This window comes from Macaca thibetana, chromosome 4, assembly GCF_024542745.1.
Source record: "Macaca thibetana thibetana isolate TM-01 chromosome 4, ASM2454274v1, whole genome shotgun sequence".
Classification (NCBI taxonomy): Eukaryota; Metazoa; Chordata; class Mammalia; order Primates; family Cercopithecidae; genus Macaca; species Macaca thibetana.
Genome location: NC_065581.1, coordinates 165,106,140 through 165,130,949, shown reverse-complemented (window position 1 = coordinate 165,130,949; position 24,810 = coordinate 165,106,140). Strand labels below are relative to the sequence as shown.

The window sequence follows — 24,810 nt, the reverse complement described above, 5'->3', positions numbered from 1 at the left end:
AGTCATGTTTACTAGACTTAATAACCCATGTAACGTTAACTGTTGGAGGGTTTTTTTAAAAACGTTTTCTTTTGAAAAAACTTCAAACTTACAGGAAAAATGGCAAGAATACTACAAAGACCTATTTATTCAGATACACAAGTTGTCACAATCTTGCCATGTTAGCTTTATCTATTGATCAGTTTCTCTTTCAGTCGATTGACTTATCTATCTTGAACTATTTGGGATTAAGTTGTAGACATCAGATCCCCTTACCCTTAAACACTTTACATGTCTTCCTAAGAATAAGACCATTGCACCGCACAGTACAGTTATCTAAACCAGGAGATAGCATTGTTATAAAACTGTTACCAAGTGGCAGCTGGTGCACTGTCCAGAGAGGGTGAGAGGGAGAGAGGACCTGATTTGTAACATTTGCCAATTCCCATGTGTGATGTTTTACTTTGATTCATAACTACCATAGCCCTTGTTACAGTCTTTTATTAAAACCTGGGGTGTGTTAGGCTGCAGGTGCAGGTCTCAAGAAACAGAATCTGTTTCCTCCCTTTTTTCACCTGCCCCAAGGCAGGACTCCATCTTCTCCCACCTTTCCACTGTGGGTCTTAAGACTTTTCAGAGAGGGTCCTGCCCTACACAATGGTGGAAGGAATGCTGATGTCATGAAGCTTCCATGAAAACTCAAGAGGACTGAGTTCAGAGAGCTTCTGGATAGCCGAAAGCATGGAGGTTCCTGGTTCCTGGAGGGTGGTGCCCCAGGCATGGAAGCTCTGAGCCCCTTCCTCAGAGCTTGAGATGAGCACCTCATCTCTTCATCTGTATCCTTAGTAATATCCTTTATCATAAAACAGCAAATGTGTTTCCCTGAGTTCTGTGAGCCACTCCAGCAAATCAAACTCAAAGAGGGGGTCATGGGAACCCCAACTTGAAGCTCAATCAGAAGTTCCTGAGGCCCAGATTTGCAACTTGTATCTGGGGTGAGGGCAGTCTTGGGGTCTGAGCCCTCAATCTGTGGGATCTGATGCTACCTCTAGAGAAATAGTAAAGGAACTGGGGTGGAGGTCCCAGCTTTGTCTGCCGCTTGGTGGTGGAAAGAAGTTCCCACACATATGGTCACAGGAGTCTTCTGTGTTAATGATTGCTATTGTAGTGTGAGAGCAGAGGAAAAACACAGTTTGAGAGAGTTTTCCCAAAATACCATAGTAAGTGACTTATGACGGCTGATTTCAGGTTATCAACCACTTAACAACCAGCTCAAAACATGTTTTGCTGTTTAACAATCAGCTCTCAGGGAATCAGTGAACTGGTAAGCACAAAGCTACTGTTAAAAAATCCATGGTTCATATGCAAAAGTTACCAGCTGCTCCAATAATGTCCCTAATAGTCATGTTTTTTCCAAGTTCATGATTCGGTCTGTATCATCATTTGTCACATCTCTTTAGTATCATTTAACCTGGAGTGGTTCCAGCCTCTTTTTGTCTACTGGGGCATTGCTGTTCCTAAAAGGTGTTTTGCAGAATGCCTTTCAATTAGGGTTTACCCAGTGTCTTCTCTGGATTAGATTTACATTATGCATTTTTGGCAGGAATACCATGTACACGATGTTTACTTGGTTCTCTGGATCAGAAGCCCATGATGTCCGTTTATCCCGTTATTGGTGATACCAATTCCAATTTTGGCCACTGGGTTAAGTGACGTGTGTGAGGTTTTTTCATTGTAAAACTGTTATTTCCTCTTTGTGATTAATATGAGACACTTTGAGACTACGCAAATATCCTCTCCCTCATCAAACTTTTCTCCACCAACTTTAGCATCTGGTAGCCATCCTCCAAAATGGCCCCAGTGATCCCATCTCCTGACACTTACATGTCCGTGTGGTCCTCTCCCACACTGAATAGGAATGGCTTACGTAACCAATAGGATGTTGAGGAGGTGATGCAGTCTGACTTTTGAGGCTAAGTTGTAAAGAAAGACACTGTGTCTTCCTCCTTGTAGTCTTGGAGCACTTGCTCTGGAGAAGCCAGAAGTCATGTCATGAGGGTACTCAAGCCACCCTTTGGAGATGTGCACCTGGTGAAGAAATGAGGCCTTCTGCCAATGGCCATGTAAGTGAGCCACCATAGAGATACTCCCATAGCCCTGATCAAGCCCTCAAATCACTGCAGCCTCAGCTAGCCTCTGGACTGCAGTCTCATGAGTAGGCCCAAGCCAGAATCACCCGGGAAAGCCATTCCCAAATTCCTGTCCCACAAAAACTGTCCAAAAATAAGTAATAAATAGCCACTAAGTTTTGGAGTAATTTGTGATATGGCAGTAGATAACTAATATAGCATCCATTGAAAACTTTTTTCTTGGCCAGGTACCGTGGCTCACGCTTGTAATCCCAGCACTTTGGGAGGCCGAGGCAGGTGGATCACCTGAGGTCAGGAGTTAGAGACCAGCCCGGCCAACATGGCAAAAACCTGTCTCTACTAAAAATACAAAATTAGCCAGGCGTGTTGGTGCACACCAGTAATCCCAGCTACTTGGGGGGCTGAAGCAGGAGAATCGCTTGAACCTGGGAGGCAGAGGTTGCAGTGAGCTGAGATCCCATCACTGCATTCCAGCCTGGGTGATGGAGCAAGACTCTATCTCAAAAAAAAAAAAGAAAGAAAAGAAAAGAAAAGAAAACTTTTTTCTTGAATGAGTTACTAATAAGATGGCTGCAAAAGGGTGACGTTTCATTGTTTTGTTTTACTTCGTTATAACATCTGCATTTATTAGTTGGCATCTACTCTAAAGAAGAGCTTTTTCTTCTTGTTTTATTTATTTATTTATATCAGTTTGGTGTATAGACTCCTATTTTACTCAGTGAGTTATAATCCATTATTTTCATTGTTGCTGCTCAGATTGTCCCAGCCCTGGCTGGTGTCCTTCTGACTCCTTTGTCCTTTGACAGAGTCCCGTCGTCTTTGAGCATATTCTTCCTTCCCAGCACAAGACACTCAGGTTCATCTTATATCTTCCCTCTCCCAGCTCTGGAACCAGCCATTTCTCCACGGATCCCTATTTTCTTCTAGTGGAGAATGGTATTCAGAAACCAAACTTGCTGTCTATAAATATTATTCTGTGTATTCTGCTGAAAATTTTAAAGTGTTGCTTTTTATATTTGAATCCTTAATCTCTCTGGAATTTAGTTTAGTGTATGGAGTGAGGGAGATATCAACTTTCATTTTTTCCCACATACATAACCAATTATTGCAGCATCTCTTATACTGAGGAGTCGCTTCTTTACCCAGATAGCTACAATGCTGACACTAACATAAATCAGCTTGATATATGTCAGGTTTTTTCCTGGGTTCTCCATTCTGTTTCATTTGTATGTGTTTCTATAACTACACTAATAACAGTGTTAAATTATTAAAACTGTATAATATGTTTTGACATCTGATAGGGCTATCTTTCATTTATTCTTGTCTTTTAGGAATTCTCTGGCTATTCTTAGGCCTTTTCTCATCCAGATAAGATACTGAATCAGTTTATCAAGGGCCAACCTATTGAATTGTTATTGAATTTGAGATGAATCAATAAAGAAAAAAGAGAGCCATGAAATTAGAAAAACTACCCTAATTAAGTCTTCCCGTCAGGAAAACTAGCATTACATAAAGGTGAGTAACAAAAAAGTTAAGGTCAAATCCCATACAAAGTCATTATGAAGAAAAAAAGAATAAAAAATAATTTCTATAGAAAATAAATTGTGGCAGAAAGCCAGGGCTTCGAAACAGATGAAAACTAAAATATTTTAAAATAAGTTAATAAACATCTAAAATGACGTAAGACATGAAAAGATGACATGTGTCAGATTTAGAAAAATACAGAAAGGAGATGACAAACTCAGAAAAGAAGTAAAAATTTGAAAAACATTTAAGAAAATGAAGAGAGAAAGAAACACGAGTAAATAAACAGAACTGATAATGCATTAAAAGAAAATATGAAAAAATATGAGGCTATAAAAGAGATGTGTGGTACAGGATAACGGTCACCCAAACATGTCCCCATCCTAATCTCCAGAACCTGTGACTGTGTCACCTGACATGGCAAAGTGACAGCAAATGTGACTACATTATGGATCTCCAGAGAGAAGCCTGATCCTGCATCATCTAGCTGAATCCAGCCTAATCACATGGGTCCTTAACAGTGGAGAGCTGACTGCAGTGGTATGAAGGAAATGCAGCTGTGGAAGAAATGGTCTGAGAAATGAAACATTGCTGGCTTTGTGAATGGAGGAAAGTGGTCATGAGCCAAGGGATGTGTACTATCTCTAGAAGCTGGAAAAGGGAAGAAAACAGATTTGCCCTAAAGCCTCCAGAAAGAAATCCAGACCTACTAACACCCTGGGTTTAGCTCAGTGAGACCCATGGTGGGCTTCTGAAAGGCAAAGTTGTAAGATAATAAATGTGTTTTTTAAGACACTAAATTTATGGTGATATGCTACAGCAGCAGTAGACAATTAGTACAAGATGAAAAAGATTTAAGAGGAAATGAGAGATATACAGATATAGGAAACAGGCAAGGAAGACCGTGTACACACGGACACGTGCACGTGCACACGTGCGCACACACAGACACACATACAGATATATTAGTTCTTAAAGAAATAAAATCAAAGGAATAGATCCAAACAAACAAGATGTATAATTCAGGAAAAGTTTCCTGAAATAATCATATACTTGAAACGACATATTGAAAGATTATCTATACACCTTGGAAAATGGAGTCCAAATATCCAATACCAAGACATTCTAGTAAAATTATTGGAAGAGAAAGGAAAGAAGGAAGGAAGGAAGGGAAAGAGGGAAGAAATAAAATTTCTTGGGGTTCCTTTCCCTACCAAAAGAAGATGCAGTGACATTTTGAAAGAAAATTACATCAAATTTTTCAACAGCAATGCCTTACATCAGAACAAAATGGAATTACATATTCAAGCCAAGTGTGGTGGCTCACACCTGTAATCCCAGCACTTTGGGAGGCTGAGGTGGGTGAATCACTTGATCCCAGGAGTTCAAGAGCATCCTGGGCAATGTGGCAAAACCCCGTCTCTACAAAAGATTAGCCAGGCATGGTGGCATGCACTTGTAGTTCCAGCTATTGAGGAGGCTGAGCTGAAAGGATCATTTGAGTCCAGGAGCTTAAGGCTGCAGGGAGCTGTGATCTGCACTCCAGCCTGGGTGACAGAGCGATCCCCCATCTCAAAAAAAAATAAAAATAAATAAATAAATAAATAAATAAAATAAAAAAAGATACTCGAGGAAAGTAAAGATGAGCTAAAATAATTTTCAGGTATAAAAGCAGCAAACTGTTACCAAAATGCGAAGACTCAGGAAATACAGTTACCATAAGCGATTCCTAAGGAATCTACTAGTAAACAAGTTTCAAACAGTCACAATGACTGCAGAGACATTGACATAAAGACAGATGGCAAATATTAAGTGGGTGGGTAGGTAGATACAGGTATAGATATGACCAGCTGTTTGCTGGAGGCAATTTGGACAAGCTTATGAGAGCCAATTAACTTTTCAAGAATTTTATGAGTTGGTTATTAAACACAGACATTATGAACAGTTAAAGTATATAAACGAACATACATTTAAATAAATTATATTAAAAACAATAAACACTAAAAACACATCACTTCATAATTATTTTACTACATTTTACAATTATCTATGCTTTTGAGGTTATTTACATTGATTGTGTCGAATGGTGGGGATATGGTCAGCTTCTACACATCTTTTCCCGAACTCCACATTTAATGACATCACCTTGATAGCTCACACCTGCAATGATGAAAGTATTTACTCCATGGAAAGCTGCAAAATGCTATGAATCAGGGCTTTTTCCCCCTTTTTCTGGGAGCTGCTTGTTAAACATATCCTAGCACATCAATGGATTCAAAAAAGAGAAGATAGTATGCAACAGATGCATGACTTGACAATGTAGATACACCACCACTCTGAAGACATATGAGGAGGGCACTGGAAGAGCATATGAAAATTGTCTTTTTAGCCTTTCAGTAATCATTTTGGGTGATAGTGATGGCATTGTTATTCCGAGAATGGAGTGTGTGCAAGGTCAATTAAAGTAAATAAATAATCATATGATACATTCAGTTGTGTTATCCTCTCTGTTTTGAAAACCAGGACTCGGCTGTGGATGGTGGCTCACACTTGTAATATCAGCACTTTGGGAGGCTGAGGCAGGTAGATCACTTGACGTCAGGAGTTCTAGATTAGCCTGGCCAACATGGAGAAAACCTTGTCTCTACTAAAAAATACAAAACTCAGCCAGGCGTGGTGGCGGGCGCCTGTAATTCCAGCTACTTGGGAGCCTGAGGCAGTAGAATTGCTTGAAGCCAAGAGGCAGGGGTTGCAGTGAGCCAAAATCATGCCACTGCACTCTAGCCCAGGCAACAGAGCAAGACTCTCCATCTCAGAAAAAGAAAACCAGGACTCTTGGTGTTGGAAAAAGAGGACACCAGATATAAGACAAATTAATTAAATACCCTGTGTCTTGAATTTTAATTACAAATATCAGTTTAAACTCATGAGGTATATCTTTATCTAAGTGTGTGTGCCCACGCATATCAATTCATCAGCTATGTGCATATATACACACATATACACATGAATAAATGAATGTATACATATAGATAGATGTAGATATATGATAGATGAATGTGTTCAGTGGAAAAACTCAAAAACAATGATCAATCCAATAGAAATGAATATTCCTCATTCTCACATTTTTCTCTTAGAATAACATTTCTCACTTAAAAAAAAAAGGAAACAAATTCCAAAGGCCAGACATGGTGGCTCACACCTGTAATCCCAGCACTTTGAGAGGCTGAGGTGGGCAGATCACAAGGTCAGGAGTTCGAGACCAGACTGACCAACATGGTGAAACCCCATCTCTACTAAAAACACAAAAATTAGCTGGGCATGGTGGTGGGAGCCTGTAATCCCAGCTACTCAGGAGGCTGAGGCAGGAGAATTGCTTGAACCCAGGAGGCGGAGGTTACAGCAAGCCGAGATTACGCCATTGCACTCCAGCCTGGGTGACAGAGCAAGACTCTGTCTCAAAAAAAAAAAAAAAAAATTCCAAGAGTTTTTGGAGAAGTAGCTGATTCCAGGTCTGAGGCATAATATGTACAAAATGAGCCTGGAACATTGTATTAGAGAGCCAGAAAGCAAAGACTGCAAGCGTCATACCCATGGGATTCAGAAGCCGACTTGAAGACGTTCCACCTGCCAAAATGGGACAATTTGAACATCAATAAAGATGTTAACTGCAATGGATTGAAAACACCTTCAAAATTACTAAAGCCTCTAAAACATACAAACATACACACACACACACACACACACACACACACACACACAAACACGTGTCTGGCCACCTGCAAAAGATGCTAGGTGCTGAGCACATTGGCTCATACCTGGAATCCCAGCACTTTGCAAGGCCATGACAGGATGGCTTGAGGCCAGGAGTTTGAGACCAGCCAGGGTAACATAGCAAGATCCTGTCTCTACAAAAAGTGAAACACAAATTAGCCAGGTATGATGGCTCATGCTTGTAATCCCAGCCATGTGGGAGGATGGCTTGAGCCCAGGAGTCCAAGGCTGCAGTGAGCTATGACTGTGCCACTGCTTTCCAGCCTGGCAACAGAGTGAGATACCATCTCATAAGAAGAAGAAAAAAAGACACTAGAGAATCAACTCTTTATTTTGAAAATTAAAAGAAAGAGAATTGAGACAAAATTTATTATGCCTTTTTATTCAGACTGTACTATTCAGTTCGAAAAGAGTATATGTGGGAAAGTTTCACTTTATAGAAATATTTTGACAAATAAAGAATGACAGAATTGGGATAGTACTATTGTTCAGCCTCCAAGGGTCTAGTCATTGAGCAGTAAAGACTGCAACACACACACACACACACACAAAGATACAAGGCAATATGTTCCTCTTGAAGATGAATAGAACGCCACCCATGAGGTAGTTTTGTCAAAAGAATCAAACCTGCCGGGCAAGTGGCTCACTCCTGTAATCCCAACACTTTGGGAGGCTGAGGTGGGTAGATCACTTGAGGCCAGGAGTTCAAGACAAGCCTGGCCATCATGGTGAAACCACATCTCTACTAAAAATACAAAAATTAGCTGGGCATGATGGTGCATGCCTGTAGTCCCAGCTACTCGGGAGACTGAGGCAGGAGAATCGCTTCAACCCAGGAGGCGGAGGTTGCAGTGAGCCAAGATCATGCCATTGCACTCCAGCCTGGGTGACAGAGTCAGACTTCGTCTCCAAAAAAAAGAATGATAATAAAATGAGTACTTTTTACATTAGATACAAAATATGCTCCACTTTCATCTAAGATTTTGTTTTGCTTTAAAAATGTTTCCTCTGCCAGGTGTGGTGGCTCATGCCTGTAATCCCAGCATTTGGGAGGCTGAGGCGGGCGGATCACCTGAAGAGTTTGAGACCAGCCTGGCCAACATAGTGAAACCCCATCTCTACTAAAAATGCAAAAAAAAAACAAAAAAAAAAAAAAAAAAGCCAGGTGTGGTGGCACGCGCCTGTAATCCCAGCTACTCGGGAGGCTGAGGCAGGAGAATCACTTGAACCTGGGAGGAGGAGGTTGCAGTGAGTCAAGATCATGCCATTGCACTCCAGCCGTGTCAACAGGGGGAGACTCTGTATCAAAAAAATAAATAAAATAAAATAATAAAATAAAAATGTTTCCTCATCAAGTTACAGTGTATAAAGTGAAATAGGCCGGGCGCGGTGACTCAAGCCTGTAATCCCAGCACTTTGGGAGGCCGAGACGGGCGGATCACAAGGTCAGGAGATCGAGACCATCCTGGCTAACACGGCGAAACCCCGTCTCTACTAAAAACACAAAAAATTAGCCGGGCGAGGTGGCGGCGCCTGTGGTCCCAGCTACTCGGGAGGCTGAGGCAGGAGAATGGCGTGAACCCGGGAGGCGGAGCTTGCAGTGAGCTGAGATCTGGCCACTGCACTCCAGCCTGGGCGACAGAGCGAGACTCCGTCTCAAAAAAAAAAAAAAAAAAAAAAAAAAAAAGTGAAATAAATATTATACTTACCCTCTTATGTTTTTGTTAGCTTCTTAGGTTTAATATATATATTTTATAGTAGTTTTCATGTGACAAAGATACTGACTTCCCAAATGTCATGACAAAGGAACTAACTTTGCAGTCAATTAAAGCATTATTATTATTATTTTGAGACAGAATTTTGCTCTTGGTGCCCAGGCTGGAGTGCAATGGCACGATCTCGGCTCACTGCAGCTTCCACCTCCCAGGTTCAAGCGATTCTCCTGCCTCAGCCTCCCAAGTAGCTGGGATTACAGGCGCCTGCCACCACACCCGGCTAATTTTTGTGTTTTTAGTGGAGATGGGGTTTCACCATGTTTGCCAGGCTTGTCTCAAACTCCTGACCTCAAGCAATTCATCTGCCTCGGCCTCCCAAAATGCTGGGATTACAGGCGTAAGCCACCTCACTCAGCCAAAAGCATTATTTTGACAGATAATCAGCCATTTAATACAGCTCAAAAGATTTTAATTTTGGGTTTGATTTAACATTTTTAAGTGTATACTTTTGTCCTACTGGTCAGAATTTTATGACTTATTTTCAGTCAGTAACCAAGCCTTACTCCTTTAATGTGCCCAGCATCCTAGAACAGTTAATAAGTGTGATTTTATTTTATTTTATTTTTATTTTTATTTTTATTTATTTATTTTTTATTTATTTATTTTTTATTTTGAGACGGAGTCTTGCTCTGTCAGTCTCAGCTCACTGCAAGCTCCGCCTCCCGTCGCCATTCTCCTAGGAGTAGCTGGGAATGCCACCTCGCCTGGCTAAGTTTTTGTATTTTTAGTCTCACCGTGTTAGCCAGGATGGTCATCTCCTGCCTCGTGATCCGCTTCTCGCCTCCCAAAGTGCTGGGATTACAGCTTGAGCCACCGCGCCCGGCTATTTATTTATTTTTTTTGAGACAAGTTCCCTCCTGTCACCTAGGCTGGAATGCAGTGGTGTGATCTCGGCTCAAGCAGCTGGGATTCCAGGCTCAAGCAATTCTCCTGCCTCAGCCTCCCAAGTAGTTGGGATTACAGGCTCCCGCCACCAAGCCCAGCTAATTTTTGTATTTTTAGTAGAGACAGGGGTTCACCGTGTTGGTCAGGATGGTCTCAAACTCCTGATCTCAGGTGATCGCCCGCCTCAACTTCCCAAAGTGCTGGGATTACAGGCGCGAGCCACCGTGCCTGGCCAGAAGTATGAATTTTAATTGTATTGATGTGAAGAAATCAGAAGATATAGTTTTGCATTTCTGGATTTTAATTTTTAAGTGGTATTTCTCTTTACAACAGTAGTGTGTTTTCATTATAAAACATTTGAAAATAAGTAAAAGAAAATTTTTTTCAGGGTATTTCTCTAGCCTTTCTTTCTATAAAAACATTATGTGTACACACATATGTTTAGGTCAGTTACTTAAGACAAAACAAACATTCTTTTTTTTTTTTTTAGATGGAGCTTTGCTCTGTCACACAGGCTGGAGTGTAATGGCATGATCTCGGCTCACTGCAGCCTCCGCCTTTTGGGTTCAGTGATTCTCCTGCCTCAGCCTCCTGAGTAGCTGGGATTACAGGCGCACACCACCAAGCCTGACTGATTTTTCTATTTTTAGTAGAGATGGGGTTTCACCATGTTCGTCAGTCTAGCCTTAAACTCCTGACCTCGTGATCCACCTGCCTCGGCCTCCCAAAGTGTTGGGATTACAGGCCTGAGCCACCACGCCTGGCACAAAACAAACATTCTTAATGACAGTACCTCTAATATATCACTTACATGCAGTCAACTCCAGGATAAATCACGTAGATATATATTCTAGCGTATGATAGAGTCAATTCTTACCTCTCTACAAAAGGCTGATGGTTTGGATTTTTAATGAGAAGAAATAAAACTGGTAGAAATACAGTAATGTTGAAAGTATTTTATGAGTTTTTAATTATGTTCAATAATTTTCTCAATTTTAAAAGAAGAATAACATGTGAAACAGTGTATATGAGTCAGCCTCATATTTGAATACTTATTGTATGGGGTAGTAAGTTGTGTAACAGTTAAATTCCCAAGAGACTGAAAAAAATGATAATTGCCTGCATTTTAAAACACTAAATTGAGGGTGAAAAGACTCAATCATTTCCTCAGAATGTTTTCTTGTAACTGACTCATAAGTAAGTACAGTCTTCCTGTAGATTATTTTAATTTTACCCAGTGAAATTCACTATAGAGATTATCACTAGCCAGGACATATTCTTGCGTTTTTATCACATTGTTTTTGGTGACATTTCAAGACCCTATAGTCATAATTTAGTGTGGAAGTTATGTCAGTATTCACAGCAGGCACATATACACAAAATAATGCCTTTTGACAGCATCCAAATGCTTCTCTCCAAATCTGCTCTTCCATCTAAGAAGCAATTCTCTTTGAAAGAGCAGCTTAACATAAGCTTTAAAACCCTAATTATAAGCTCAGAAACTCAGCTCTAAATTACTTTAATTACATAAAATTGATGTAAATCATAAAGTGCAGAGAAGTCACTTTTCCTTTTGTCTGTTGGCTGGAGCAAGCATCCTAAGAACTGCTCCAATGTCTAAGCCAGGATAGAAATAGAAAGGAATGCTGTAAAAATGCCTAAGGATGAAAAATTCAGAGAGGAATTTCTATTCGTCATCGAGTTTGTCCTGCAAAACAGTGCCTGGGAGATATACACGAATGGGCGTGCACATGCATATATACACCTACCCCACACCTGCATAAAGATATACACATATATGTGTATGCTGACCTAAAAGAAAATATTTCTCAACATCATAGCACTGCAGTCATTTCACCAATCTATTCAGTCAACAAATTCGTTTCCTACTCTAAGCCAGGCATTCATTTCAGGGAAATAAAGAAGAAAAAGAATTGCCAGATATCAAAGCATTAAAAGAAAGGCAGGCTGGGTGTGGAGGCTCACACCTGTAAACCCAGCACTTTGGGAGGTGGGTGGATCACAAGGTCAGGAGTGTGACACCAACCTGGCCAATATGGTGAAACCCTGTCTTTACTAAAACTATAAAAATTCGCTGGGCTTGGAATTAGCTGGGCATGGTGTCGGGCGCCTGTAATCCCAGCTACTCAGGGGGCTGAGGTAGGAGAATCGCTTGAAACCAGAAGGCAGAGATTGCGGTGAGCTGAGATCGCATCACTGCACTCCAACCTGGGTGAAAGAGTGAACCTCTGTCTCAAAACAAAATAAAGAAAGAAAAAGAAAGAAAGGTGATGCCCCCAGCTACAGAGCAGAATGAGCTGATGTCCTGTGACTCGAGGAGGCTGGAAAGCAGCTGGAGTACTGATTCCCTGGAGGCCCATCTTGGGAAGATTTTTCTCAGAATCCAGCTGCTACTTCAGAAGGATCCCAGAGACACAATGCTGGGGGGACTCTGGTGGAGGGGAGGACACGTAGGGGGACTCTTGTGGTGAGGGGCCATGTGGGGGGGCTCTATGGAAGAAGAAGGCACATGGGGTAGGGCTCTGTTTGACCATCTCAGCTGGGCCGGTCTTCCCGCCATTGCAGCCCAGTGTCCCATGTGGGAGGAAGGGCCCTCTCCAGGTGTGTGCACTCTCCAGCCCCAGCTGTCCCAGGGCCCAGCCATTTGAACAAATTGAAACTACGTGGATCTTCCCAGCAGAGGCTCCAAACACCGTGGAGCAACGGCAGCCATCCCAACTGGGTCTTTTTAGAATTCCAGACCCTCACAGTGTGTGGGCATAGCAACATCATCACTGGTCTATGCTACAAGGTATGGGGTGTTTCTCAAGCATCTAAAGTGACAGAAACCCAAGACATTGGTCTTGCAGCTGAAGAGGAGAGTGCAGAATCAAGGACATTTCGTAGTTGGAATTGACAGTGTTTCTGGGACTGACTCAACATGGGTATGAGTGAGGGGGTTGTCTGGCTGATTAGTCCATTTGGGCTTAAGGAAAACAGTGGCGCCTATTTCTGAGATGGTCTTATTACTAACACTGTGCATTGCCTGTGTCTTCCCGTGCATGGTTTTGTTTGCTCCTATCTGCAGGTGGATGAGCCCCACAGGGCAGGCTGTACTATGCACTGTCATAGCCCAGGACAGCCACTTCAGACCAGGTGGCTTGCCCCAGAGCCCAAGGCTAGTGAGGGGCAAAGCTGGGTCTAGAACTTCAACTTTCTCTTTTTCTACTCCATGATATGACTCACATTTAGGTTTGCACACAGCAGCATTACATCTATGGGTTCTTATGTAATAATGATAAATAATTTTTTTTTTTTGAGACAGAGTCTTGCTCTGTTGCCCAGGCTGGAGTGCAGTGGCGTGATCTCGGCTCACTGCAAGCTCTGCCTCCTGGTTTCATGCCGTTCTCCTGCCTCAGCCTCACAAGTAGCTAGGACTACAGGCGTCTGCCACCACGCCCAGCACTTTTTTGTATTTTTAGTAGATACGGGGTTTCACCGTGTTAGCCAGGATGGTTTCGATCTCCTGACCTCGTAATCTGCCCATCTCCACCTCCCAAAGTGCTAGGATTACAGGCGTGAGCCACCCCGCTCGGCCGATAAATAATTTCTTATTATTTTGTTGACCTAAAAGAAGGAACTGAGGCACAAAATACACTTTTATTTTATTTTATTTATTTTGAGATGGAGTTTTTGCTCTGTTGCCCAGGCTGGAGTACAATGGCACAATCTTGGCTCACTGCAACCTTCACCTCCTGGGTTCAAGCAATTCTCCTGCCTCAGCTTCCCAAGCAGCTGGGATTACAGGCTCCCACCACCATGCCTAGCTAATTTTTGTACTTTTCAGTAGAGATGAGGTTTCACCATGTTGGTCTTGAACTGTTGACGCCAGGTGATCTACCCACCTCGGCCTCCGAAAGTGCTAGGATTACAGGTGTGAGCCACCATACCCAGCCACAAAATATAATTTTAAGGAGTTTATGCAGCCAAAAGAAGAACAAGATCATGTCTTTTGCTGGACCATGGATGGAGCTGGAGGCAATTATCCTTAGCAAACGGACACAGGAACAGAAAAGCAAATACCACAGGTTCTCACTGGTAGGTGTGAGCTAAATGATAAGAAATCATGAACAACGTAGGTTGGAAACAAGACACTGGGGTCTACTTGAGGGGGGAAGGTGGGAGGTGGGAGGGGAGCAGAAAAGATAACTATTAGGTACTGGGCTTAGTACCTGTGTGATGACAAAATCTGTACAACAAACCCCTGTGATGCAAGTTTACCTTCACATGTACCCGCAAACCTAAAATAACAGTTAAAAAGAAAGAGTTTACTTGAGCGAAGTTGAGAGCACAGCTGCCTGGAAGACTCAGGCCCGGTAACCTTGGATATGAGCTCTGTTCGGCCTTTGAGAGAAGCAAGTTTTCCAAAGCAATAGGAGGGACAGGGAGTGGGCTGATACAGCTGTTTGTCAGGAATTCCCATTGGTTAGACAAATAAGATTGATTAGTGATTGACTCTACATTGATGAAGTGTGGGGTAAGGGGTATGGTGTCCAGTGAGTGGCCTTGCTTGGTTAGTTGACTGCTGCTTGTGGCGGCAGCTGGTCTAGAGTCCACATAGCAAGTAGCTTCAAGAGCTGATTACTTAGCTCAAGGAGGGAATGTGGGATGCGACTGCTGCCTCACCCTCCTGCCTCTGTGGGTCTGATGATTTGTAGCCGGTTCGCATTCCTCAGATAAACTTTCTTTTCTTTCTCAATGTCTATACAAGGATCCCTCAAGTTGCAGGAAATATGAACAGGTACTCAGGCCTTTCGATTTCCAGCACACAAGTTTCTATACTCTCACCAAGAGTTAGTTGCCTGATCTTTTCTAAAAGGGCTCAATGAATGCAAACGTCAAACTTGCCTTTGCAGCTAGATCCAAATGATCACCCTGCATTGGTCTGTTCTCACACTGCTCTAAAGAAATACCTGAGACTGGCTAATTTATAAAGAAAAGAATTTTTTTTTATGCTGACTGCAAACTCCGCCTCCCGGTCAAGCGATTCTCCTGCCTCAGCCTCTCCAGTAGCTGGAACTACAGGCGCCCACCACCACACCCGGCTAATTTTTGTATTTTTAGTAGAGACGGGGTTTCACCATGTTGGCCAGACTGGTTTCAAACCCCCACCTCGTGATCCACCCACCTTGGCCTTCCAAAGTGCTGGGATTACAGGTGTGAGCCACCGCGCCTGGCAAGAAAAGAGGTTTGATTGGCTCACGATTCTGTAGGCTGTACAGGAAGCCTAGCAGCTTCTGCTTCTCCGGAGGTCTCAGGAAACTTTCCATCATGGTGGAAGGCAAAGGGGAAGCACAGGCATCTTACTTGGCGGGAGCAGGAGGAAGAGAGAGAAAGGGAAGGTGCTCCACACTTTCAAACAGCGGATCTCATGAGAACTCACTCACTTTACAGTACCAAGGCGGGATGCTGCTAAGGTGTTCATGAGAACTCTGCGCCATGATCCAATCACCTCCCACCAGGCCCCATCTCCAATACTGGGGATTCCAATTCCCCATGAGATTTGGTCGGGGGACACAGATCCAAACTGAGTCAGGAAAAGAGGGTCTGGAGGCAGGGAATATAAGGCCGATTCACACTTCAGCTATTACAGGAAATATCTTCTCCGTAGGGGGCACGCTGAGTAAATGACTTTGTAACTTTACTCCTTCCTCTTCATTTACACAGGGTGTACCCAAAGTAACCAATGGAATACAACCTCTAGAGGGCATCTAAACTCCCAGAAATTCTGTAACGGGGCCCTAGAGCCCCTGTGTTCAGCCCCCACTCACACTGTGGAGTGTACTGTCATTTTCTTTTTTCTTTTTTTTTTTTTTTGAGACGGAGTCTTGCCCTGTTACCCAGGCAGACTCACTGCAACCTCCACCTCCCAGGTTCAAGCAATTCTCTGCCTCAGCCTCCCGAGTAGCTGGGATTACAGGTGCCTGCCACCACGCCCAGCTAATTTTTGTATTTTTAGTAGAAACGGGATTTCACCATCTTGGCCAGGCTGGTCTTCAACTCCTGACCTTGTGATCCACCTGCCTCAGCCTCCCAAAATGCTGGAATTACAGGTGTGAGCCACTGCGCCCAGCTGTGTACTTTTCATTTTCAATAAATCCCTTCCTTCCTTCCTTCCTTCCTTTGTTTGTGCCTTTTGTCCAATTCTTTGTTCAAGACACCGAGAACCTGGACACTCTCCACCAGTAACATATTTTGGCGAGCCTGCCATGAGAAGGTAGACCCAAAGTTGGGGATTTATTTTTCTCCTTTCACCTTTAACATACAGGGACATCTTTGTCTGTCTTTTCCTTTCCAACTCAGGACCCTTGGTGGGAAGCGTAGAAACACGGAAGCAACTGCAGGTTTCTGGCTGTGGCCTGTGAAACTAAGGGGTTTCCATATGGAGGCACCTAGCCGCCACCACCACCCTATTCACTTAAGGGACCTAAGTGTTTTTCTTTTTTTTTTTTTCCTTTGTTTTTCAGTCTTTCAGCGACTATTTCCTAGCAGCTTCTAGGAAATTGAGAGCAATTCGCTGGGGTCACTCCCTGGTATTGCCTGAAGGCCAAAGAGTGAATGGGAGTAATTGCCCTACCCAGAAGGGGGAATGACTCTTTTTAAAAATCTTTTCCAGGTGTAGTCCCTGATCCCTGTGGTGGTGCGGCTCAGAGAAAACTCACAGTTGTTTCAGGTGACTTAAACCTTTTCTTATGCTAAGTTCTTTCCTTGTCCTATTCACCTGTCTAAGGACAAAAAAGCCCACCCAGCATCCAGTTCCTATTTATCATTACAATTGAGAGCTATGCTTATAAAGCTCATAGTAGGCTCTGGAGGGAAAACACGCAAGTGGCCTCGGTGCCCACCTAAGGTCAGAGATGTCTGACATTCTAAGATTGGACCCCACAGGGGGACGCCCTGGGGATCCTCCGAATCTCAACCTCTCCAAAGGGGATGCTCTCGGCAGAGGTTCTGAGGTCTAGTACTAAGCCCCCCTTAGAATTTTCTCTTGGATTTGCAATACTGTTTAGCCCCAGTATAGTTTGGAATCTGGAGTTTCCTGTTGAATGGGAAAGTGGGATGGCGTTGCATGTATCCAGCCTTTGGTGCTGCTGTTCTAAGCAGGGGGCCTGGTGAACATGTGACGTGCTCCTTGGGTGCTGTTTGGCCCCAGTGTTCTTTGGAATCTGGAGAGGTTTGGTCTTTAAAAAACAAGCTCCATGGAGACTGTTTTACCTGAAATTTTGGTTCACAGCCTTCATTGGATTATCTATTGGGACAAAGTAAATAGCAATAAGCTTGTATTGCTGTCTCATAGCTGAGCTTCCAAGCTGTTGGTTCTTCATTTACGTGTGGGTATACATGTCTAGATGTGTTTGTGTGTACACCTATTGCTATACATTGTGTCTACCAATTGGCTTGTAAGTAAAAGAGCGCTCATAAATTAAGTAAATAAGTTCAAGCAATTTCAAGTTCACCTGACTTAAGTATAACTTTGCTAAACAAGCTGACTGTAAAGTTATTGGTAGAATAAAAATAGAAATATAGGAAGTGGCCCATGCCTGTAATCCCAGCACTTTGGGAGGCTGATCTGGGTGCATCATCTGGGGTCAGGAGTTCGAGATTTAAACTGCTACTACTGCACACAATGTGTTTTTAAAAATGTTAAGCCAGTAAGTACTCAAGCACTAGAAAAAGCCTCCTAAACATGCCCCGACATAACCCTTCACAGAGAAAGGTCCTGTAAAACCAACCCACACACTACCCTTGGGGAGCAGCTTGTTCCTTTTTCCTTCTTGGTGCTGACTTCCTTGTAAACAAGCTAAAATAAACTCTCTTTGCTACTATGTCTGGTGATCTCTCTTGATTTCTATCCTGGGAGATTACAAGGGCCAGGCACCTGTAACACCAGGGTGCAATGCCAGCCACAGTTGGCTTCCTAAACTGGGTGTGTGGCAGGTGTCTGGGAGCGTTTGAAGCCAGGGATCTAGACCAGTGGTTCCTGATTGGAAGCTTTTGGTCCTCAGGGGACATTGCAATGTCTAGAGGCATTTTGTGTTGTCACAACTTGGGTAGGGAGTGCTCCTATCTTCTGTTGGGTAGAAGCCAGCAATGCTGCTAAACATCCTACAGCGCACAGGGCAGTACCCCCACCCACCCCACCCAAAGTGTCAATAATGCTGAGATTGAATCTTGATCTTGAGGGTCAACTTTATTCAGTATGAAGTTATTTAAAACATAACCCCCAAAGCTTTGTATATTCATGAATTCTTCTGGTCAAGAATTCTTAGGAGACAGAGTGGGCTGGTCCCTGCTCCATGATGTTTGTGGCCTCAGCTGGAAAGAATTGAGTGTCTGAGGTGACTGGTACAGCCATAGTAGGCCTTAGGCTTCCTCACTCACATGCCTGCCCTGGGGTCACCCAAGGGCAAGATGAGCTACGACTGTCCCTGGTACATGGGACAAGAGGTGCATGCAGCCTCTCTGTGTGGCTGGGCTTCTTTATACCTGACCACCTCAGAGCAGTCATCTCAGGGCTCTGAGGGTGAGTGTTCCTGCGCTCAGGGTGGGATTTTATGATGGGACCTTTATAGGAACCACCTAGGGTGCCTTCTGACATACACCGTTGGCTATAGCAGTCACAGCCCTACCAGATTCAGAAGGACGGAACACAGACCCCATCTTTCTATGAAAAGAGGGTTCAATAATTTGTGAACTTGTGTCAAAATTGCCACAGATATGGCCCTCCCTTTTCACTGCTCAGTTCAGCCATGGTGTGACCCAGTGCATGGGCTCAGTGTGTCCTAGAGCACCGTCCCTCCCACCCCTGCAAACCTGGGGCAGAAATGCTCCTGGTGTTTATCCTACCCGAAGCCTCCATGTCAAGGATGTATAGGTTTTTCTTTTAAATCTCAACCAGAAATGTCTCTGTCCCTAGATAGTGGGGCTACTTACAGTAATCCAGGTGAGTTCTCTTGCTAAGGGAAGGCTCCTCTGTACTCCTCCCTCTGCCCCAGTGTGCGACCCTTACTCTTGACATGTGCTTTCTGCTTCTCCTGAGGGCTGGAGGGGTGCACACAAAGCTACCTGCTGCCGTGATTTCCAGATGTCATGGTTACTTTATTTATCAAAGTATAATTTTCAAGAATTTGTAAAACACAAACCTCATACCAATGTATGAGTATGCAATGTAAGTGCATGTCAAAGACCTAATAATAATATGGAAAAAATCAGGTGATAAACCGTTTGTCTTTGAACTAGCTTTATTTTCTGAAGAAAGATGAGGAATGAGATTGCTAGATACAAAACTGGTAAATGCACCTCCAGAGAACTAAAACTTAACTTCAGAAATTATCTTTTTTATGAGACAAAAATAATTTGCATTTGTACCCTAGCAAGATTCTAAAAGTTGTTGGAAACAGTGAGTTCCTCTTCAAAGTTTCCTCTTGTCCTTTATTTTCAAAGGCCAACTACCTTGCCTCCTTGCCCTTAGTTACAGTAAACAGCCTTCCAGCCATTCCCAATCTGTAACCCACATCCATTCCCAATCTGTGACAACCCACGTCTGTGCCTTATTTGGCACCCTTAATTCTGAAACGGCCCTTCCTGCTGCTGCGGTCCCCACCCCTGCTCCATTTTGAAGTAGCTGATTGGGATCGGCTTAGATTGTGCTGTCTGACCCCAGCCAATGGGGACCGGACACAGTAGTAGGAACTGACTGCGTTAAGGATAAAAACCCGTTCCCTCCTTTGTTTGGTGTGCTCTCCCAGTGACCAGAAGAAGGAGCAGCACGCTTCTGCAAAAGGGTAACTCTATTACCCTACAGCTCTACAGTTCTGGAGTCTCATACAAGCCTTGGTGGGCTGCGTTCCTTCTGGAGGCTCTAGAGAGAGTCTCTTTCCTCGTCTCTTCCAGCTTCTAGAGGCCACAAGCATTCTCTGGCTCACGGGACTCTCCCTCCACCTTCGGAGTCAGTGGCGGGGACTGAGTCCTTCCCACACTACGTCTCTCCGACTCTCTTCTGCAGTTACATCTCCCTCTCAATGTCTTCAACAATCAGATCTGTAAAGGTTTTCTTTTGCCATGTAAGGAACATATCCATAGGTTCTGGGGAATAGGACGTGGGTGTCTTTGGGGGCCATTATTTTGACTATCACACATGGGCAAAAGAGCCATTCAAAATTCCTGATAGAGCGATGGATTCTAAAGGAAGAGTGAGAAAAGAGTCAGAGATTCCACGTGGCAGCTAACCTTTTAGAAGCTTTACAGTTTGTGTCTAGTATCTAAAAAGGTATTAAGATACTCTTCCCCTCCCCAACTACATATCTGTATAGAGCTGGATTTTCTCTGTAAACTTTAACCAAACACCATATTGTAACAGACTGCATGCAAAAACAAATATAAGAATCCAACTTTCTTTTATTGAACCAGACATTAAAAAGATTTGCAAAAATATAAAGCAATGCTATTTTTCTTTGGAAAATATTTTTAAAACAAATTTTTAATAAAAATATATTAACATAATGGGTCATTATAGTTACTTTTAATTAATAAATATTTTTAAACATTCTCAATTTTAATTTCTAATAAGGTGAATACCAGTAGACATAATGTATAGACACTGGAGTTCTTTTGGGTCCTGTATAAGTTTTGAGAATACAGCAATCCTGGGCTGGGTGAAATGGCTCACGCCTATAATCCCAGCACTTTGGGAGGCCGAGGCGGGTGGATCACCCTGATGTCAGGAGTTCGAGATCAGCCTGGCCAACATGGCAAACTCTGTCTCTATTATAAATACAAAACATTAGCTTGGTGTGGTGGAGGGCACCTGTAATCCCAGCCACGTGGGAGCTGAGGCAAAATAATTGCTTGAACATGGGAGGCAGAGGTTGCAGTGAGCCGAGATCCACACCACTACACACCAGCCTGGGTGACAGAGCAAGACTCCATCTCATAAATAAATAAATAAAAAGAAATAAAAAGAATATAGCAATCCTGAGACCAAAAAGTTTAAGAACCACTGTTCTAGACTATACACGAATCCTTGATGGGCCTGTTACACAATGTGCCTGGATGACAATGGAAGGACATGTTATCATCTCTTGGTGGTGTTTCCAAATTGTTAATAACATTTCTTTTTTCTTTTTTTTGAGATGGAGTCTTGCGCTGTCACCCAGGCGGGGGTGCGGTGGTGCGATCTCAGCTCACTGCAACCTCTGCCTCCCAGGTTCAAGTGATTCTCCTACTTTAGCCTTCTGAATAGCTGGGACTACAGGCACACACCACCATGCCCAGCTAATTTTTGCATTTTTAGTAGAGACCAGATTTCACCATGTTGGCCAGGCTGGTCTTGAACTCGACCTCAAGTGATCTGCCTACCTCAGCCTCTTAAGGTGCTGGGATTATAGGCATGAGCCACTGCGCCTGGCTTATAGATAACATTTCTTAACAAATATTTTCTGGAACGTCTGTGTCATGGAAGAAATGTTGATAAGGACTTGGCATTGGACTGTGTCACTGTTTATGCATTAACTGGCTGTGTCTCCCTCAGCACACACTGAACTTCACAAAGCCTCAATCTTCTCCTTTGTGAAATGGGCATAAATACTTGTTTCATCCAGCCACAGGGTTGTCAGAAAACAAAACAAGATAACTAAAGTAAAATGTATTCTAATAAAAAAATTGCTACTTAAATGTAAGTTGATTTTTAAAGCATCTATAGGAGGGTATCCAGGGACAAACTGCTTTTGGCTGAGTGGATAAAGGGATACAAAAATAATAAATGAACAAATGATACTAAAACAATGAATGCCTACCCTAGTCACAGCACAGGGGTGTGTAAGAATTATAAGACACAGCTGTGTCCTGAGGAGTTTATAATTTGTTGAAGAGAGTGATAAATCAGTATATGAGAGTATATTTTCAATGGCTTTAGCCTTCAAGGAAAATAAAAGTTCAGATAAATAACTGAAGGCCTTAGATGAAAGGGGCCAAGTTTCAAGAAAAAGATGAAATATGAGTTGCATTTTGACAAATGAAGAGGATGTGAAGGGCAGAAGGAGCAGAAACTACCATCAGAGATGCTAAGATGAAAGGTTAGTGTACCAGTAGAGACAGTCAGACTGGGGAAAAGCCTAATATCTAGTATTCTGAGCCATGCGCCCTGGCTGGCTTTGGTTCTGGTGCATTTTCTATTCCTGTTGCTTGTCTGGTGCAGAGCAACCTTCAGTCTCTTCCCCTGTACCTCCCTTTAATGTTCTTTCCCCTGATGCTTCTGTTTGATGTTGATATTAACAGACATGTACAGAAAGTTAACACTATGATGAGCCAATTAGCCATCCCACACACATACTTATTAGGACAATAATGAAAGCCAAAAGATGATGACATCTGGTTTACTTCAAGCTAGTGAAGACAAGTCATAAGCCATCATTTTAATCTGGTCCGGGTAAACAATTTGTGGTTTAACTAGTTTCCCAAGCCAAAATCAGCTCCAAGGGTACAAGTAAATTACTTTAATGACTAACTATATTTTGAAGAAGGAACAAGATAGTATTTAGACTAAATAGACTCTACTTTTTAATCTGTGGCCAAATGCTTGAAAGAGATTAAAGGAAAATGCAAAGATAAATCAATACAAGGAAACAAAATAAAATAAGAAACAAAATAAGAAAGCTCTTTTATTCCTAAACCTGATTTTTAAACATTAATATGGACTTGGGATGTATTTTCTTTAAAACAAACATAAATCAAGGCTGGGCACGGTGGCTCACGCCTATAATCCCAGCACTTTGGGAGGCCAAGGCAGGTGGATCCCCTGAGGTCAGGAGTTCGAGACCAGTGGAGACAGGGTTTCACCCTGTCTCCCGGGAGGCGGAAGTTGCAGTGAGCTGGGATCGTGCCACTGCACTCCAGTCTAGGCAACAGAATGAGACTCCATCTCAAAAAAAAAAAAAAAAAAAAAAAGGAACCAAAAAAAAGAAAAAAACCCATAAATATAACAAATGAGCAAACAAAATTTATTTCCTAGCTCTATCTGCTGAAAAGAGTTAGAAACAAGGACCAACCCAGTGGCAATAAGCACCCCTTGGACCAGGACTATGACCTCTAAATACAAATTTCAACTAAAAAGAATGAGGGTTCCTTTTAACAAAATAAGGCAGGAGTAGCAATATGTGTATTAACTGATATGAAATTTGAGGCTAAGCATATGACAGTACAAAACAGGACTTTAATGACAAAAAGATGAATTTTATAAAGAAAATCAAAAGAAACTGTATCAAGAAAAATAAAATTTTATAAAGAATGTCAGCCGGGCGTGGTGGCTCACACCTGTAATCCCAGCACTTTGGGAGGCCAAGGTGGGCAGATCACGAGGTCAGGAGATCGAGACCATCCTGGCTCACACGGTGAAACCTCATCTCTACTAAAAATTTTTTTAAAAATTTAAAAAAAAAAAAAATTAGCCGAGCGTGGTGGCAGGTGCCTGTAGTCCCAGCTACTCGGGAGGCTGAGGCAGGAGAATGGCGTGAACCTAGGAGGCAGAGCTTGCAGTGAGCTGAGATTGCGCCACTGCACTCCAGCCTGGGCGACAGAGTGAGACTCCGTCTTTAAAAAAAAAAAAAAAAAAAAAAAATGTCATGGCCAGGCACAGAGACTCATGCTTGTGATCCTTTGGGAGGCTGAGGCGGGTGGATTGCTTCAGCTCAGGAATTTGAAACCAGCCTGGACAACAAACTGAGATCGTATCTTTATTTTGTTTTGAAAGGCGCAGAGAGGCAAGTTGTATTGAAAAAGCAAGACCTATCTGAGTGCTGACTTCAAAAGACTCATCTCATACTTAATGACACCCATAGGCTCAAAGTAAAGGATTGGATAAATATTTATTATGCAAATGGAAAACAAAACAAAAAAAAGCCAGGGTCACTATTCTTATATCAGATAAAACAGACTTTAAACCAACAAAAGTAGAAAAGGACAAAGAAGGGCATTAAATAATGAAAAAGATTTCAATTAAACAAGAAGACTTAACTATCCTAAATATATATGCACCCAACATTGGAGCACCCAGATTCATAAAACAAGTACTTCTAGACCTATGAAAAGACCTAGACAGATATACAATAGTAGTGGAGGTTTTACACACCCCAGTGACAGCATTAGAAAGGTCATTGAGGCAGAAAACTAACAAAGAAATTCTGGACTTAAATTGGACACAACCAACTGGACCTAACTGACACCTACAGAACACTCCACTGATCAACCACGGAATATACATTCTTCTCATCTGCACAAAGAACATACACCAAAATCAATCACTAGCTTAGCCATAAAGCAAGTCTCAATAAATTCAAAAAATCAAGATCATACCAACCACAATCTTGGGCCACAGTAGAATAAAATAGAAATCAATACCAAGAAGATCTCTGAAAACCACACAATTACATGGAAATTAAAAAACTTACTCCTGAATGACTTTTGGGCAAACAATAAAGTTAAGGCAGAAATTTAAAAAATATTTTAAATAAATGAAACAAAGACATAACATACCAAAAATCTCTGGAATGCAGCCAAAGCAGTGTTAAGAGGAAAGTTTATAGCACTAAACGCCTACCTCAAAGAGTTAGAAAGATCTCAAATTAACCATCTAACATAATTCCTAGAAGAATTAGAAAAACAAGAAC

The 24,810-nt window shown here is 42.5% G+C and overlaps 1 long non-coding RNA gene across 1 annotated transcript; it reads left to right on the top strand.

Annotated features, from left to right (window-relative positions):
* Positions 1-19,715: 19,715 nt before the first annotated feature.
* LOC126952443 (uncharacterized) lies at positions 19,716-23,934 on the top strand. Its single transcript, XR_007724882.1, has 3 exons — positions 19,716-19,794; positions 22,114-22,221; positions 23,895-23,934. It is a non-coding gene; the product is annotated as an uncharacterized LOC126952443 (long non-coding RNA).
* Positions 23,935-24,810: the final 876 nt, after the last annotated feature.